Consider the following 13757-nt stretch of genomic DNA (forward strand, 5'->3'; position numbering starts at 1 on the left):
GTTGAAACTACTAATCGGGTGGGTTTGAAAATCCAAACTTGTAGTCCAATGCTTATCCCGGTCACCAGGGCTCCTTTCAAAATGCTATACAACTTAAATAGCTTTTCTGTCTTTTTTTTTTTTTTAGAAAACTGCCTTTATTAGTAGGAAAAAAATAATGGTACAGAAAAAAGGTTTAGTCAGCTGGAGAGGAGAAACCCAAGTGCCACCCAGAGACCTGGCAGCTCCTCTGGAAGGGAAGCTGGATGCAGTGAGGAGAGGGGAGCTTTTGTATCTTAAGGTCAGTGTGAAAGGAAAATTAGGTTCTCATCTGGGACTCAAACTGAAATAGCTTATGAATGATCATTGAGCTAAGAATTTGGTGGCCAGATCATATACCTGCTTTCTATCATTTATATTGGAATTGGAATTCCTAAGTCTTATACTCCTGCCTAGAGAACATGAGGTATATCAGGCTAAGGGAAAAATGGTTTTACAAAATGAATTCCTAGCTAGTCTTCAGACTAGCTAGAGCAGCGGTTCTCAACCTGTGGGTTGTGACCCCTTCGGGACCCTTTCACAGGGTTGTCTACTTCATAACCAGCAAAATTAGTTATGAAGTAGCAATGAAAATTTTATGGTTGGGTCACTACAACATGAGAAAATATTAAAGGGTCATGGCATTAGGAAGGTTGAGAACCATTGAGCTAGAGTTAATTCTCAGCACATTTATTTATAGTAAGAGTGTCATGTTTACTTGAGAAGTTTAAAATATTCTTAAAGAGAAACCTTGTCAAATACACCTTTCCTCTCAGCTGTCTAACTGAGCACTCCTGTTGGTTTAATATATAACAATATTTGGTTTGGGCATTACTTTGAACCCACCAGCAGCTCTGCAGGAGAAAAGACCTGGCAATCTTATTCTGTAAAGATTTCAGCCTTGGGCAAAATCAATGACTTAGAAACAGCTTACAGGTATGTATTACCAGCTGTATTTAGCTCTGTGGGCTGGGCCACCAGGCCCTTATTTTAAAGTCAGAACCTCTCACACACAGCAGGAAGCCACCTAGTCATTGGCTGTGGAAGCTCAGCCTTGAACTCCACTACAGTTCTCCCTCAGGTCCTGTGACTTGGTGAGTCTAGTAACTGTTTGTTCATTGTGGTCCCATTGTGCACTCTATCCCTGACTCAACTCCCCTGGGCCCCTTTGGCCTGCACCCCCCTCTCCCCAGGTAGGTTCTCACAGGCAAGCAAGCTAACCTTTGTAGCTGGTTAGCAGAGAAGGTGGCAACAGCCCAGTGGGTGGGATCCCCTGGGCCAATGAACCTGGGAGCCCCTAATGACACAGTTGTTTCCACAATGTCCAAGTCATATAATAGCCCATTTCACAAAAGGAATCATGGATGTTAAGTGTACCTGTACTAAATTTTTTTTTCTTTTTTTAAAAATCACTGGAGGCTCATACAACTCTTACCACAATCCATACATACATCAATTATGTAAAGCACATTTGTACATTCATTGCCCTCATTCTCAAAACATTTGCTCTCCATTTAAGCCCCTGGCATCAGCTCATTTATTCCCCTCCCCCCTGCTCCCCCTCCCTCATGAACCCTTGTTAATTTATAAATTATTATTTTGCCATATCTTGCCCTGTCCGATGTCTCCCTTCACCCACTTTTCTGTTGTCTGTCCCCCATGGAGGAGGTTATATGTAGATCCTTGTAATAGGTTCCCCCTTTCCACCTCACTCTCCCTCCACCCTCCCTGTATCACCACTCAACACTGGTCCTGAAAGGATCATCTGTCCTGGATTCCCTGTGTTTCTAGTTGCTATCTGTACCAGCGTACATCTTCTGGTTTAGCCAGATTTGTAAGGTAGAATTAGGATCATGATAGTGGGGGGAAGGGAGGAAGCATTTAGGAACTAGAGGAAAGTTGTATGTTTCATTGTTGCTACACTGCACCCTGACTGGCTCTTCTCCCAGCAACCCTTCTGTAAGGAGATTTCCAATTGCCTACAGCTGGGCTTTGAGTCTCTACTATGCACTCCCCCTTATTCACAATGATATGATTTTTTGTTTTGAAGATGCCTCCTGATACTGCATCCCTTCAACACCTTGTGATCACATGGGCTGGAGTGCTTCTTCCATGTGGGCTTTGTTGCTTCTGAGCTAGATGGCCCCTGTACTAAATTTTTATCACTGAATAACCATTGAGTATTCTAAAGAGACATTGGCTTACACATCAGGTTGCCGGCCTATAGGTCAGCAGTTCAAATCCACCAACTGCTCCAAAGGAGAAAGGAGGTGCTCTGCTGCTTTAAAGATTTAGAGCCTCGAAAAAAAAAATTAGAGCCTCAGAAATCATAGGGAGCAGTTCTACTCTGCTCTATAGGTCACTGTGAATCAGAATCTACTTGATGGCTGTGGGTATTCTAAAGAGTAAAGCTAATTTGTAGTAGGATTTGTAACACATCGGTCATTTAACTGATAATTATCAGCTGTTTTGACAGGATAAAAATAACATTTTAGAATATCTCTGAAAATAGGCTGTGAAAGACTGGAGGAAAACATACCAAGCAAATAGCAATTCACAAAAAGTAGGGGTTGCAATCCTAATCTCTGATGATATTGATCTCAAGGTCAAGCCATAACAATAGATATGGAGGGGCACTATATAATACTCAAGGGGACAGTAGACCAGTAAGCATACTAAATATATATGCGTATGGGAGACCCGCAAAATTTGTCAAACACCAAAAGATGAGAAAAGAAATCACAGACTCAACAATTATAATAGGTGACTTTAATATACCGCTCTCTGAGAAAGACAGACCACAGGGAAAGAAGCTAAAGAAGAAGGCTACAGATCTAAACATTATAATTAGAGGACTTGACCTGATAGATATTTACAGAGCTCTCCACCCAAATGCAACACATTTCACATTCTTTTCAAGCCCACTTGGCACATCCCGAAGATAAATCACCTGCGGGGACACAAGCAGAATCTATGTAAATTCAAGCACATTGAGATAATACAGCTCTCTCTCTCTGACCGCTATGCCACAAGGCTGGAAATCAGCAAAAGTATGATGAAAAAAAAAAACAAGGGCAAATAATTGGAGGATAAATAACTCTATACTGCATGTGGAGTGGGTAGTGGCCCAGATCAGGGATGAAATTGGGAAATTTCTAGAAACCAATGAGAATGAGAATACGATGTTCCAAAACCTTTGGGACACACAAAGGCAGTTATGAGAGGAAGTTTCATAGCAATGCATTCACTCATGAAAAAAGGAAGAGAGACTTAAGATTGATACACTGGCACAAAATTTACAGCAATTAGAGCAGAGTTAACAGGACAACTGTATTAATAGCAAAAGGAAAGAAATGATAAAAATCAGGGCTGAGATTCATGAGGGAAAACAAAAAAATATGGAAAAATTAATGCTGCTAAAAGTTGGTTCTTTGAAAGGATTAACATAATCAAGTGACTGCTCAGCAAACCTAACCAAAGAAAGGAAGGAACAACTTTCATTAGCAAGGATGAAGGATGACACAGGGACATTACAATGGACCCTAATTAAATCAGAAGGATAATTACACAGTACTATGAAGGCTTGTAATCCAATGAATTCAACAATTTGGATGACGTGGACAAATACTTGGAAAAACAATCCCTCCCTAGACTAACCCGGATGGATGTCAAGAATCTCAACAGACCCATAGCAATAGAAGAAACAGACAAGGTTATTAATGGATTACCAACAAAAAAAACCCCTGGACCAGACAGCTACACAGGAGAATTCTACCAAACATTCAGGGAAGATCTAACACCAATCCTAAACAAACTCTTCCAGAACATAGAAAAAAAGACAGCAAGCCCCCGGACTCTTTTTATGAAGCTAGTATAACCCTGATACCTAAAGCAGGCAAGGATCCCACAAGAATTGAGAACCATGGACCAATATCCCTAATGAACACTGATGCAAAAATCCTTAACAAGATACTGGCCAATAGAATAGAGAAGTATATAAAACAAATAATTCATCATGACCCAGCGGGATTCATACCAGGGATATAGGGATGGATCAACATATGAAAGACTATTAGTGTTATTTATGATATTGACATGCAAAGTTATAAGAACCACATGATATTATCCATAGATATAGAAAAAGCATTTGACAACATCCAACACCTATTCCTGTTTAAGACATTCAACAAGATAGAAAGGGAAGGAAAATTCCTTAATCTAATGCAAGATATATATGAAAAACCAACGTTTGAATTATCCAGCCAACGTGGTAGTCAATGGAGAAAAGATTCAAACAATCCCTTTGAAAAAGAGGATCAGACAAGAATGCCCCTTGTCCCCACTCCTATTTGACATCATACTGGAGGTCCTAGCTAACAATATAAGGTAAAGGAAAGACATCAAAGGTTTTTGTCTGAAGAAGGAAAAGGTGAAACTGTTGTTATTTTCAGATGATATCATTTTATATGTGGAAAATCCCAAAAGCTCCACAAGGGGAGTGTTAGAAGTGATAGAGGAAAATGGCAGAGTGGCAGGATACAAGATCCACAAAGAGAAGTTAATTGGATTGCTATATACATCGGACAAGACCACAGAAGAGGGGATCAAAAAGATAGTACCCTTCACAGTAGTCAAGCACAAATTAAAATATCTAGGGATATACCTGACTAAAAAACCCCAAAAGATTTGTATGAAGAAAATGACAGAACACTATTACAAGAAACCAAGAGTGACCCCCAACAAATGGAAGAAAATCCCATGCTGATGGATTGGAAAACTCAATATAGTAAAAATGTCAGTTTTACCAAAGGCACTGTATAAGTTCAATGCTATCCAGATGCAAATACTATCCTCTTTCTTCAAAGAATTGGAAAAACTGATTACAAACTTCATAGGGAGGGGGAAGAAGCCCAGAATTAGCAGAGAACTCCTCAAGAAGAAGGACACAGTGGAAGGGCTTGCTTTAGCTGACTTTAGCACATATACAGCCACAAAACCACATGGGATTGGTATGACAGATACTCTGACCAATGGAAAAGCACTGAAAACCCAGAAATAAAATCATCAGCATACAGACCACTGATCTTTGATAAGGGCCCAAAAATTATCAAATGGGAAGCAGATTCCCTGTTCAATGAGCGGTGCTGGAAAAAATGGTTATCTACCTGTAGAAAAATGAAGCAAGACCCTTACCTCACTCCACGCACAAGAATAAACTCAAGGTGGATCACAGACCTTGAGGTAGAACCCCAAACTATTAGGGACATCAGTGAGGGAATTGGGACAAACCTGAGAACTTTGGTTCAGGGAATACATAGGCTATCAGAAATAGGGAAGGACACAAACACAGAGGAGGCACAAATTGACAAGTGGGACATACTGAAGATAAAACACTTGGGTACATGGAAATAATTCATTGAGAGTATTAAGAGAGCCCACAGAATGGGAAAAACATCTTTAGCAATGGTACATCAGACAAAGCCTTATTACTAAAAGCTACAATACTCTGCTAACTTACAATGAGGAAAAATCCAACTGCCCACTGAGGAGGTGGGCATAGGACCTGAACAGAAGTTTCACAAGGGCAGAAATCTGAATGGCCAATAAACATATGCAAAAATGTTCCTGATCATTAGCCATAAGAGAAATTCAAAGTAAAACAACTATGAGATACCACTTAACAAAAAAAAAAACCAAAAGTGGGGGAGCAGGGAGGGAGGGGGGAAATGAGGAGTTGATACCAAGGGCTCAAGCAGAAAGCAAATGTTTTGAGAATGATGAGGGAAACAAATGTACCAAAGTGCTTGACACATGGATGTATGCATGGATTGTGATAAGAGTTGTATGAGCCCCCTATAAAATGACTAAAAAAATATCAGAAAGTAAGAAGTGTTCGAGGGGTTGTATTGAGATAGGAACTCTCTCCTATTTCCTGGTGGACTTGTAGGTGTGTACAGCACCTACTAAAATCATTTGACAATATCTAAAGCAGATAGAAATCAAGCTATCCTATTGGGTAGATACCCAGAAGAGGCAGGAAACAAACCACAGCCATACATCTGTGCTCCAATGTTCACTGCAGTGCAGTTTTCATTTGCAAGGAGCTGGAAACAACTCAAATTTCCATCAACAGATGAATGGATTAAGAAAACTGGTACATACATACAATGGAGTATTACGCACCCCTAAGAAACAGTGATGACCGCATGAAGCACATCGCCACATGGGAAGAACTGGAGGAATCATGTTAAGCGAAGTAAGCCACGCACAAAAGGACAAGTACAACATGTAGTCCACTGAGGTAAGTTTAAAAATGCAAAAGGGGCATAGAGGAAAAGTTACTGTGTACACACATTCCTGGTACTATGAGGTCCAGGTACTATGTATGGCAGGGGCCAAACCCAAATCAGGGATATATATGGCAGCCAACTAAAAAGGAGAGGAAAAGAAAGAAAAAAGGCCGGTAGTGGGGGAACAGAGCACTAACACCCCCCCCCCCAAGGGGTGGGTGGTGTTTATATGTCCACAGGAGAGGGAGAGAGGAACCAAGCTTCAACCTGGCACATCAAGATGTGAATGCAACATAGCATGAAACAGGGAACCAACTGAGAGGTCTGCAAAGCTGGCCCCAATCCCAACTACGTGGACCCCCCTGTCCTCCAAGAAGAATGCACTTCAGAGGACAGCACTGAAGCTGTGCCTCAGGGAGAGGGATGCACTGCTAATCAGGAGCAAATGAAGAGGGAAGGAGAGAGAGTCAGAAACATCCTGGCTCACCAAGTCCCGAGGATGATAATCTGGCTCGGAGCAGCCAATCCACAGAGAGGACCTCCCTGACCCATAGTGCTACGGCGGGGGACAGCATTGGAGACACAGTGTGGGAATTGTGCCCAATTTGACCCCATCACACTGGGGCGAAACACTAAGGAGGTGCAGCAAAGCAAAGCAAGGGAAGCAAAGCAATGAAGTCCCTGAGGAATACCAATAATAGACTTTGGGGCCAGGGAATGGCATCCCATCAGACACGACTGAAAAATGCTAATAAAGGTCAACAGACAGACTTGGAACTATTTATAGGCTTTTCTTTTCTTGCTGTTGGTTTTTCTTGTGGTTTTGTTTTCTTTTTTTGTTGTTGTTAGTTCAGGGATCATTTGTTGGCCTTTAGGAGTGTTTTCCAGTCCAGTCTGTTGGGGCACCACGCCCTGGCCCCAAAGTCCACTTTCAGCATTCCCTGGGGACCTTGCTGCTCCATTCCCTTGCTGTTCCACTGCACTCCCCCAATGCTTTGCCTCGGTGTGGTGGGATCAGGTCAGGTGCAATTCCCACACTGTGTCTCCGGTGCTGTCACCTGCAGGGCCATGGGTCACTGAGGGGCATCATGTCTCATAGTGGGGCCAGCCATGTGGTCCTCTCTGTGGACTGGCTGCTCTAATTGGGGTCATCGTCCTTTGGGCCTGGTGGGCCAGGATGTGCTCCACTCTCTCCAACTCCCCCTTCATCTGCTCCCGTGTGCCCTGATCAGATATGTCCCTCTCCCGGAGTTGCAGATTCAATGTCGTCCTTTGAAACAAGTTCTTCTGGGGGGAGGGGGCTTTGTTTTCTTTTATGTTTTATTTTGCCTTGTTTTTGTGCTTATTACTGTTTCTGCATGCCTATCTAGATAAGATAGGCAGGACAACAGTATGGAAGATAAAACAACAGAATCAATGGTTCTGGGGGACATGGGAGAGGGGAAAGTGGGGGAAGGGAAAGGAGGTGCTAACAAACCTAGGGAAAAGGGAACAACAAATGATCTAAAATCAATGGCAAGGAGGGCCTAGGATGCCTGGGGACAAGGGTGAGGCTTGATCATGGGTAATGTAGCCAAGAGGAATTACGGAAGGCTGAACATGATAGTGGGCCAGGAAGAGAGTAAAGTAAAATAGAGGAAAGAACTAAGAGGCAAAGGACATTTATAGAGGTCTAAATACAGGCATGTGCATGTGTAAATTTATTTATATATGACAATGGGGAAATAGATCTATGTACATATATTTATAGGTTTAGTGTTAAGGTAGCAGATGCACATTGGGCCTTTACTCAAGTACTCCCTCAACTCAAGAACACTTTGTTCTATTAACCAGGCATTCCATGGTGCTCACCTTCTGACACAATCGCTGAAGACAAAGTGGGTGCATAAGCAAATGTGGTGAAGAAAGTTGACAGTGCGTCTGAGGTCTTAAAAGCTGAAAATAAACGGCAATCTAGCTGAGAAGCAACAAAGTCCACATGGAAGAAGCACACCAGCCTGTGTGATCATGAGGCAGCAATGATGTCAGGTTTCAGGCATCAAAGACCCGGAACAAAAAAATCATATCATTGTGAATGAGGGGGGAGTGCAGAATGGAGGACCAAAGCCCATCTGTAGGCAAATGGATATCCCATTCTAGAAAGTTCTCAGGGAGGAGACAAGGCAGTCAGGGTGCAGTATAGTACTGATGAAACATACAACTTTACTCTAGTTCTCTAATGTTCCTCCCTCATCTCCCATTATCATGACCCCAATTCTACCTTACAAATCCGCCTAGACCAGAGCATGTACATGGGTACAGATAAGAGCTGGAAACACAGGGAATATAGGACAGATAAACTCCTCGGGACCAATATTGAGAGTAGGCATACCAGGAGGGGAAGGGGAAGATGGGTTGGGGGGAGAAAGGGGGAACCTATTGCAATGACCCCTCTATAACCCCCTCCCAGGGGCATGAACAACAGACAAGGGGGTGGGCGGAGACATTGGACAGTGCAAGACATGAAAAAACAATAATAATTTATAAATTATCAAGGGTTCATAGGGGAGGGAGGGGAAAAATGAGGAGCTGATACCAGGGGCTCAAGTAGAGAGAAAATGCTTTGAAAATGATGATGGCAACATATGTGCAAATATGCTTGAGACAATGGATGTATATATAGATTGTGATGAGTCCCCAATAAAAAGATTTTAAAAAATAATATTTATTATTTATGCATTGGAAAGTGGATTATTGCAGATGCAGTTAGGATAAAATTTAACAGCTTTTCATTTAATCACTTTTGACCTATTCTAAATTTGTTCTAGCTTTTAATATTTTGTGTCTTCTTTTCTATTGAGGTCTTCCTCTCTTTTATATTGCTATTGTTGATGTTTTTGTATGTTTTTCTGTATAAGAAATCCAGGATAGTTCAATCTGTGAATACAGTAACTGGATTAGTGGCTTTTAGGGGTCTGGCAGGAGAAGTTGGGGGAAATGGGGAACTAGTAACAATGAGAGCAAGAAAGAAGAAACTGTCCTAAAATGGATGGTGGTGATGATTTTACAACTCTTCTTAATATGATTGAACTATTGAATTGTGCGATATATAAAAAAAAGAATGTGCATGATTGGTAGAGCACCTTGCAGCACATAGTGATACATTTTATTGTCTACCTAAAAGAACTAGAGAGCGAGTAGATTTATATTCTGTGTCTGACCATGGGTTTTATTTCTGGTGTCAGCATTTCACGAATTTCTTTGAAAATTACTAACTAACTTGTTTCAAAGCCATCTTAGATAAAGGGATTTTTAAAAGTTTTTAATTGGGTTGAATTCACATCATAAGAGTTAAGGATGTGCTCATTGGTTGGTATTTACAATTTCCAGGAAAATAAGGGGTCTTGAGAAATATAATATATTTATATGAAATAACCAAACCAAACTCACTACCCCTGAGTCACTTCTGACTCATGATGACCCTATAAGAATAGCCCCTGACCTCCGTTTGTGAATCTGTAAATCTTTATGGGAGCTGAAATCCTCATCTCTTGACCTTCAGTTAGCAGCCCAATGCATAACCTACCATGTCACCAGGGCTTCATTTTAAATGGAATAGGAGAGCCAAAATATGAACTTGACTACATTCCACTTGGATTTCTAGACAATGTCAAGGAAAGATTTGACACAATGAACACAAATGACCGAAGACCTGATAAGTTGTGGAATGACATAAAGAACATCATACATGAAGGAAGCCAAAGGTCATTAAAAAGACGGGAAAGAAAGAAAAGATCAAAGTAGATGTCAGAAGAGACTCTGAAACTTGCTCTTGATGATAGAGTAGCTAAAGCTAATGGGAGAAATGAAGAGCTGAACAGAAAATTTCAAAAGTCAGGCCAAGAAGACAAAGTATTATCATAAAATGTGCAAAGACATGGATTTAGAAAACCCAAAGGGAAGAACATGTTCAGCATATCTCAAACTGAAAATACCGAAGAAAAATGTTGAACTTTGAGTTGCAGTATTGAAGGAGCCTATAGGAAACATATTGAATGATGAGGAAAGCATCAAAGAAGATGAAAGACATTAAAACAGCCACTGTATTACAAAGATTTAATAGATCAGGAGATCAAGAAGAAAACAAAGCAAAAGCCAGTGGTACTGGAGGAAGAAGCCCGACCTACACAGAAAGCATTACTTCCGTGAATCGCTAGCATACCAATCAAAATGCTGCACCAAGCTGAACGTACTGACTTGTCTGTGCCAAGAAATTCGGAAGACAGCTGCTTGGTCAGCCAATTGCAAGAGATCCATGTTTGCACATGGATGGATCTGGAGGACATTATGTTAGTGAGGTTAGTCGACCACAAAAGGACAAATATTATATGAGACCATTGTTATAAAAGAAAAAAAATCAAGATAAAGATTTTCATACCAAAAGAAACAGACTTTGAGGACTACCAGGGGTGGGAGGGTAATGGAGTAAAGAGGAAGCCAGAAGTCACTGGTAGAAAAGTATTTGCTCAGGTGAAGAGGAAGACAATATTCTACAAGAGGAAGAAAATATTTAAAAAGGGGGAGGAGGCCCGAGCAAGTTAATGGAATGTTTAATAAGTTGTTTAACTGTTTAATACAAAAATGATCTGAAATGCAAACTCTGCCCAATTCACAATGAAAGGTTAAAAAACCCATATTTATGTCCATTCTAAAGAAAGGTGACCCACCAGAATATGGAAATTATCTAACAATATCATTAATATCACATGCAATTAAAATTTTGCTGACGATAATTCCAAATCAAATAGAGCTGCCAAAAATTTCAGTTCGAATTCAGAAGAGGATGTGGAATTGAGGGTTTTCATTGCTAATTTCAGATGAATCTTGGCTGAAACCATAGAATTCTAGAATGATATTTACTTGTGTATTTTTGACTATACAAAGTCACTTTTATGGATTATAACAAACATTGCAAAGGTTTGGAATAAAAGAACATTTACTTGTTCTCATGTGGAACCTGTACATAGGCCAAGAGGAAGTCATTTGAACCGAACAGGGGTATACTGCATGATTTTAAATGTATCCTTTCACCATATTCATTGAATCTGTTTATTGAACAAATAATCCAACAAAATGCACTGCATGAAGAAGAATAATGTGGAATCAGGATTGGAGGAAGGCTAATTAATAACTTGCAATATGCTGATGGTGCAATATTGTTTGCTGAAAGAACAGCTCACTTAAAGCACTTTTTTGGGAAGCATTTAAAAAATCATTTTATTGGGGGCTTGTATAACTCTTATTACAATCCATCCATCCATCCATTGTCTCAAGCATATTTATACATATGTTGCCATCGTTTTCAAAGCATTTTTTTTCTACTTGAGCCCTTGGTATCAGTTCCTCAATTTTTTCTCCTCCTTCCTTTTCCTTCTTTCCCTCCCTCCCTCCCTTTTCTTCCCTCCCTCCCTCCCTCCCTCCCTCATGAACCCTTGATAATTTATAAATTATTATTTTTTTCATGTCTTGCACTGTTCGATGTCTCCATTTACCCCCTTGTCTGTTGTGTATGCCCCTGGGAGAGGGTTATAGGTAGGTCATTGTGATTGGTTCACCCTTTCTCTCCCCACCCCACTTACCCTCCTTGTATGGCTACTCTCAATATTGGTCCTGAGGAGTTTATCTGTCCTATATTCCCTGTGTTTCCAGCTCTTATCTGTACCCATGTACATGCTCTGATCTAGCCAGATTTGTAAGATAGAATTAGGGTCTTGGCAGTGTGGGGGGGAGGGAAGTATTAAAGAACCAGAGGAAAACTGTATGTTTCATTGGTGCTATACTACATCCTGACTGGCCCGTCTTCTCCCTACGCCCCTTCGGAAAGGGGATGTCCAATTGCTTAAAGATTGGCTTTGGGTCTCCACTCCGCACTCCCCCCACCATTCACATTATGATTTTTTGCTCTGTTTCTTTGATGCCTGATACCTGGTCCCATCTACACCTCATGATCACACAGGTGGATGTGTTTCTTCCACGTGGGCTTTGTTGTTTCTCAGCTAGATGGCTGTTGAAGCACTTCTTGATGAAAACCAAAGACTAAAGTCTTCCAATATGTATTACAACTCTAAGAAAATAAAAACCCTGACAACTGGACCAATAGGCAACATCATGACAAACAAAGACAAAAGTTGTCAAGGATTTTGTTTTACTTGGAATCACAATCAATGTGCATGGAAACAGCAATCAAGAAATTAAAAAAAAACATTTTGCATAGGGCAAATCTGAACAAGACCTAGTTAAAGTCTTAAAAATCTTAAACAGTAAAAAAAAATCTTAAACAGTAATGATTTCACTTTGAGGTCAAAGATGCATGTGAAAGCTGGACAAAGAATAAGGAAGTTCGACTGGAGAAGAACTGATGCATTTGAATGACGGTGCTGGCAATGGCAGAGTGTTGAAAGTGCCATGGGCTGCCAGGACAAACAAGTCTGTCTGGGAGGAAGTACAACCAGAATGTTCCTTACAAACAAAGATAGCAAGGAAGACTCCGTCTTTCATACTTTGGACATGTTACTAGGAGAGACTAGTCCCTGGAAAAGGGCTTCATGTTTGTAGATAGTGAAAAATAGGAAGACGAAGCAATTGACAGAGGCTGCACCAATGTGAGGATGGTGCAGAAGCAGGCATGCTGTACACTCTGTCACACTTAGGTCAACTCAAAGGCACCAACAACAACAACAACAACATGGAACTGGTGGATAATTTTAAATATTGTTTAAAAAAGCATATTGGGAATTTAACAAATTACTAGGGTGGACATTGAATACTTAAATGTACATACTGTGTTCTAAGTCTTTAAAAACGTGTTAACTTATTTATCTAAGTTATATGTACTATTTTTAATTCTGCAACATCCTTAGTCTTTTTTTTTTGTTCATCCTTAGTCTTAATAATACTTTTTTTTTGAACTGGGTTCAAACTTGTTTCCTCCTAAATCTTGTGATAGATAATTCAATGAATAGAAAAAGACATGCCTGGTTTAAAAATAAGTGAGATGAAACCACTCTCCCTTTTACTCCTTTTATAATTTTAGGTATCCTAAAATTGTATTTTTTAAAATGTAAAATTGGAAAGCAGTAATCAGAGAATGCACTTTTCACAAATGCTTTCTCCACCACTTATTATATATTGTATCAATACATTTTATGCATCTCATCCATCTAAACTCGTGGTAACGCTTTATACTTTGTATCTCTGGAAGCCCGTATGTCAGTGGTTCTCAACCTGCGGGTCGCGACCCCTATGGGGGTCGAACGACCCTTTCACAGGAGTTGCCTAGGACCATCGGAAAACACCTATTTCTGATGGTCTTAGGAACAGAGACACTGCTCTATCCGTCTCCAGGCGCGTCCGCCCTCATGCAGATACCACCACAAATGAGTAGCGGGCATGAAGACTGTTACCCATGCT

This window comes from Tenrec ecaudatus, chromosome X, assembly GCF_050624435.1.
Source record: "Tenrec ecaudatus isolate mTenEca1 chromosome X, mTenEca1.hap1, whole genome shotgun sequence".
In the NCBI taxonomy this organism is placed as follows: Eukaryota; Metazoa; Chordata; class Mammalia; order Afrosoricida; family Tenrecidae; genus Tenrec; species Tenrec ecaudatus.